Source organism: Triticum aestivum, chromosome 3B (assembly GCF_018294505.1).
Source record: "Triticum aestivum cultivar Chinese Spring chromosome 3B, IWGSC CS RefSeq v2.1, whole genome shotgun sequence".
NCBI classification, from domain to species: domain Eukaryota; kingdom Viridiplantae; phylum Streptophyta; class Magnoliopsida; order Poales; family Poaceae; genus Triticum; species Triticum aestivum.
In genome coordinates, this window is record NC_057801.1 from 521,196,742 (window position 1) to 521,202,741 (window position 6,000).

A 6,000-nucleotide genomic window follows, 5' to 3' on the forward strand; every position below is an offset into this window, starting at 1 on the left:
ATGGACTGAAGTCCTTGCGGCCGAAGAGTACGAACTCGAACGCCCCTCCAAGAGCTACCCAAAACGCAGGCTGCTACCCCAATTAGAGGAGGAAGCACTCAAACCTACATCACCAGCCCAGGATGCAGCCGACCGGCCACCTCGTGGCCGCGATAGAGAGGCCTCCAGGCCATCCACTCAAGCCGCACCCCGGCGCCGCTCAAAAATACCAAGGCACGGGGAAGTGCGCCAGACCTGCAAGATATATTGGAGGACAAGGCAAGGCAAACAACATCGATCTACGGATCGCGTGGGCGCCTCACTACACGTGACGACAACCGTCATGCCGCATACAGCAAATCTGGCCGGGCCGAACACAGCAGACAAAGCCCATTCGAGATACATCGTGATATAGCCCAATACAGAGGCGCCGCATACCCACTATGCTTCATAGATGAAGTGATGGATCATCAAATCCTTGATGGTTTCAAACCCGTAAACATTGAATCATACGATGGCACAACAGATCCTACGATCTGGATCGAGGACTATCTCCTTCATATCCACAAGGCCCGCGGTGATGATCTACACGCCATCAAATACCTCCCACTCAAGCTTAAAGGACCAGCTCGGCATTGGCTTAACAACTTGCCAGCAGAGTCAATTGGTTGTTGGCAAGACCTAGAAGCCGCATTCCTCGACAATTTCCAGGGCACCTATGTGCGACCACCAGACACCGATGACCTAAGCCACATAATTCAGCAGCCAGAGGAATCGGCCAGACAATTTTGGACATGGTTCCTAACCAAGAAAAATCAAATCATCGACTGTCCGGATGCAGAGGCCCTGCAGCCTTCAAACATAACATCCGCGACGAGTGGCTCGCGCGACACCTAGGACAGGAACAGCCGAAATCCATGGCAGCCCTCACAACACTCATGACCCGCTTTTGCGCGGGAGAAGACAGCTGGCTAGCTCGTAGTAACAACATGACCAAGAGCCCTGGTAATTCGGATACCAAGGACAGCAATGGCAGGTCGCGTCGCAACAAGCACAAGCGCCGCATTAACAGCGACAATGCTGAAGATATGGCAGTCAATGCCGGATTTAGAGGCTCTAAACCCGGTCAGTGGAAAAAGCCATTTAAAAGAAATACTCCGGGCCTGTCCAATTTGGACTGAATACTCGATCGCTCGTGCCAGATACACGGCACCCCCGAAAAACCAGCCAACCACACCAACAGGGATTGCTGGGTATTCAAGCAGGCAGGCAAGTTACATGTCGAAAACAATGACAAGGGGCTGCATAGCGACGACGAGGAGGAACCCCGACCGCCGAACAATAGAGGACAGAAGGGCTTCCCCCTACAAGTGCGGAAGGTGAACATGATATACGCAACCCACATACCCAAAAGGGAGCGGAAGTGTGCAATAAGGGCCGTATATGCGATGGAGCCAGTCGCCCCAAAGTTCAACCCGTGGTCCTCTTGCCCGATCACTTTTGATTGAAGGGACCACCCCACTAGCGTCCGCCACGGCGGATTCGCCGCATTGGTTCTAGACCCAATTGTTGACGGATTTCACCTCACTCGAGTCCTGATGGACGGCGGCAACAGCCTGAACCTGCTTTATCAGGATACAGTGTGCAAAGTGGGCATAGACCCCTCAAGGATTAAACCCACAAAGACAACCTTTAAAGGCATCATACCAGGTGTAGAGGCCAATCATACATGCTCAGTTACACTTGAAGTGGTCTTTGGATCCCCGGATAACTTCCGGAGCGAGCAGTTAATCTTCGACATAGTCCCGTTTCACAGCGGCTATCACGCACTGCTTGGACGAACCACATTTGCAAAGTTCAATGCGGTGCCGCACTACGCATATCTCAAGCTCAAGATGCCAGGCCCTCGAGGAGTCATTACGGTCAACGGAAACACCGAAGCTCTCTCCGAACGGAGGAGCACAGGCGGCTCTCGCGGCAGAAGTACAAAGCAGCCTCTTAAGGCAATTCTCGAGTCCGGCTATTAAACGTCCGGACACCGCCAAGCGCACCCGGAGTAACCTACAATAGGTCCGCCCGACACATTCCGAGCACGCGTAGCAATGCGGCCCCAACCCCAGCCCTCGCGACATTGTGAAACCAGTACTACGCGTACATAATTACGCTCTGGAAATACCATGGGTATAGGGGGAGGGGGACGACCATGGCAGGCCCAGAATGCGGCTCAACCACACCAGGGGCTCCCGATTGTGTAATTCTTTATCTTACTTTCAAGACTCCTTTATCAATAAGCCCTGCCCGGTAGTAGAACCGCCGAACACATGATGCAACAGCCAGGGAAGCAGAAAGCTATGTTGAATGTCCAGGTGGTCTCTATAACGAGCAGTATACTTATTTTACATATCATCCCGCAGCTCGCTCAGGGAGGGGGACATGTCAAATAGTCCCGTCCCTTGCTTATCGCACTATCTGTATCGTTCTGCTTTTACCGCAACTTTTTTAATGAACAATGCACAACTTTTGCCTATTATTGCATTCCTTTTTCATATCTATATATGTTCACTTATGACATATTGCTGTCACACCCTGATTTTCATGGCACAACACTTAAGCTAATAAATCATGATAAATTGTGGTTTGACAAAAACTTTTGTGTGTTTTGGTCTTTGCTTGATATGATTTTTTTGTCTGCTATTTGCAAGTGCTCTAAAAATCAAATAAATCCTCCAACTCTTATACTCCTTCTCCTTGATCGAAAAACCTTGCCCATTGATCATGCCATGTGTATAGGACATAAAAATAATTTCCTCCAAAAAAATAATTTGGCCAAATAGTATTTTCGAAAATTAGTTTTCCAAAAACCCCTAAATTGAGATTTGCACCGCAAGTACTTAATTAAGGGCAGTAAAAATATTTCCAAAAATATATTTGACTCCTATTAGATATAGGACAACCATAAACCCCAAAAATATAATTTTAAAACTTATTTTCTTATTTTATTTAGAGGCTTTTTCTCAAGGCCAGAAATCGTCTTTAATAGGTTAAAATTATTTTAAAGCTTCAAAAATATTTGAGAAAGATCAGGGAAACTCAGTGGACATATATTGTCCATATATAAGATTTTGAACACATGGTCATGTTCAAATTATTGGTCAAACCCCTCAAAAACCCTTTCTAGATATTTCAAGCTGTTGAAATATTTGCAAAGGAAATATTCTCCAAAAACTCCAAGAAAATTCTAGAGTGTCACAGATGACATGTTTCTTGATCTTGACAAGTATCATGTCATGGAGAATAGTATAACCCCATGAAATCCCCTCAAAACCATTTATGTCCATTTTGAAGTTTGAGAAACTTTACATTGCCAAACATGTCCAAATGTTCTCAAACCTTGTTAACATTCTCAAATGGTCTAATCATTCATCTAGACCAAATGGTACAAGTTTGAAAAAATGTTATCTTGATCAAAGTGCCCCAAAACCCTTCCTGTCCAGAACCAAATTTGAACAACTCTACATTGGCTACTTTCTCCTTTTGATCTCAACTTTTGTGGACATTTTGCTCTCTGGACAGCCACCTCCCCTCCCTTTCTCATCTCTCTCTCTTTCACTCTTGGCAAGTTCCAGAGCATCCTAGGCCTCCACCCCTCTTGTTTATTCTCCCTGCAGCCGCCAGACACAAGTGGGCGCGCGGGTGCGTGCAAAAAGCCGCGTGTGCCAGCCAAAGTCGCGCTCTAGAGCGCGAGGCAGAGCAGGAGACCGTTGACGCCGCTTCCCCGACTGCCTCGGGTCTCCCCCTCGGGCCAGTCGAGGTGCCTCGGCGTCCGCAACACGCCACCATGTAGGACCCCTCATCTCTCCCTCTCTCTCACTGCCTGCGGCGTGTGCCTAGAGCCGCCCGGCTCAGCCAATGCTCGCACAGCTCCTGTAGCCGCGCGCAACTCGCCCCGCTCCTTCTCTCTCTTCCTGGCGCCCTACTCCACCCCCACTAACGCCGCAAACAAGTCCTCGCCCTCTCTCCTGGCCTCCCGAGCCGTTGCCACGGCCACCCGTGCGTCGCGTCCATGGTGAGCCGCGGGTCAGCTACTTAAGGCCACCCCGAGTGCCCTCTCTACTCCTTTGGCCCTCTCTCCCTCCCGTGCATCCCCTGGACCAACCCACCCCCCTCCTCGCGCCCTCCAACCACCCCCATGGACGGAGCCATGCCGTCGGCCTCCGCCAAAATTCGCATCCACCACCACTCTCCCTCCCCTCTAGGCTGCACCAGAGCATCTCCAGCACCACCGTGTTCCCTCCCGCGCTTCTCCCTCTCCTCCCCGTGGTCGTGCCGTCGAGTTCCATCGTCATCGTCAGCCACGTCCGCCGCGGCCGACGCCTTGCTCAACCCGGTGCCCCTGGGCGAGCGTGCCACCCACGGTTGGATGCGGCCGGGCCCCCTGAGCACGCAGGTGGTCAGCTCACCAGAAATGGTGGCCTGTGGCACCGACAAGCCGCCGTCGACACCGCCCCGTGCCCCTTTTCTGTTTGAGCGGGAGGTTGGGGATGAACCCGACCGATGGGCCCCGCGTGTCGGCGACACTTAGGGCCGGGCCCGCAGGTTAAGTGGACACGGCTTCTTTGGGAGCCGTCTCCCCGAAGCCAAGGCGTATTCCGAGTGGGCGCCTTCGACGTCACCGCTGTCGCCCCGTGCGGCCGTACAGTTGGGATAGGCCCAGTGCGCTGCCCCGCTATGTCTCACCCAGTGCACGCTGTTGCCACCCAGATCCAGCCCGTTTGGGTAAAAACCTTGTTCCTTTTTCTTTTGTGTACAACTTGTAAAATCTCCCAAATATTCTTATTACCTCCAAATTGGATGATTCAAATTTCTGGTAACTCATAAAATCATGCTCTACCTGTTGGTGCAACATGCACATTTTCCCAGAAACTTTTTCTTCACAAACATTTATCAAACCTTGTTTTCCCATTTCTTTAATGAACTTTAGAAAATCACAGAGAGCTCATTTTTGATCCAAATTCCATGGTTCAAAATCTTAGATGTATATAAGTTCAAAACTTAGTTTTTGAACATTTTTACTAATACTTTCTATACCACCTCAAATAATGGTCTATTTCTTCATGTATAGCCAACTTTGCAAATTCATAGAGAGATCATTTGAACTCCAAATCCAGTGAAACCAATTCCTAGATGCTTCTAAAATCATTATTTGTTAAATGGGTGCCTCTGCTCATTTTTTGAAAATAATGTGTCTGTACACTTCTTGCAAACCTATTAATCCCTTGACTCCATCATATTGAAATGTTTCGAGATATCCACTGATCCAATCCCAATAAAACCACTTTGGTAATTTTTCATATGACCAAAGGCATCCTAGAAAAGTCCAACTCACATTTTTAGAGCACTTTTATTTCTGCCTTGTTGTGTTGCTTATTGTGATTTATTTCGACGTTAGTTGACGAAGTAGATGGAGTATTTGGAGAAGGGCCAGAAGATTTCAAGACTCTGATGAACCAGGGAAGCAGCCCTTTGACCATGATGAACCCTTTTTAATCATAATAGCATTTCTTCCCGTTGTTGTTGAATGAATGATATCTTGAATGGCAACCTTGCTGGGTCTGCCTTCATTGCATACCCTGTTGATACTTGCACTGTTCATGACTCTATCCTTGTTTAGAGTTGTGTTGGTCGGTTGTAGAAATATGGGATAGCTGTTGGCTAAGCAAAATGGGTCGGAGTTATGCATGGTAAGAAACAAGTGTTGTTTGACATACTTGCAAATAGCCCCAGTGGGTGCCACTAATGCCCCTGGGAGATGATGATGAGCTAGGTCACTACGTGGTGGAGAGGTTGTGTACTGAGGTTTGATGAAAGTGTTGTTTACAAAGACGGATTAGATTTAAGATTTGTCGACTGTCCCAACCTTACATGCGCAACCACACTACTCCTTATGGGACGGGGCATTATTGATTACCTAGTTCGTGCTAGCATGGATGCCCGCATTACTTGTGACGGGAGTGACGTGGT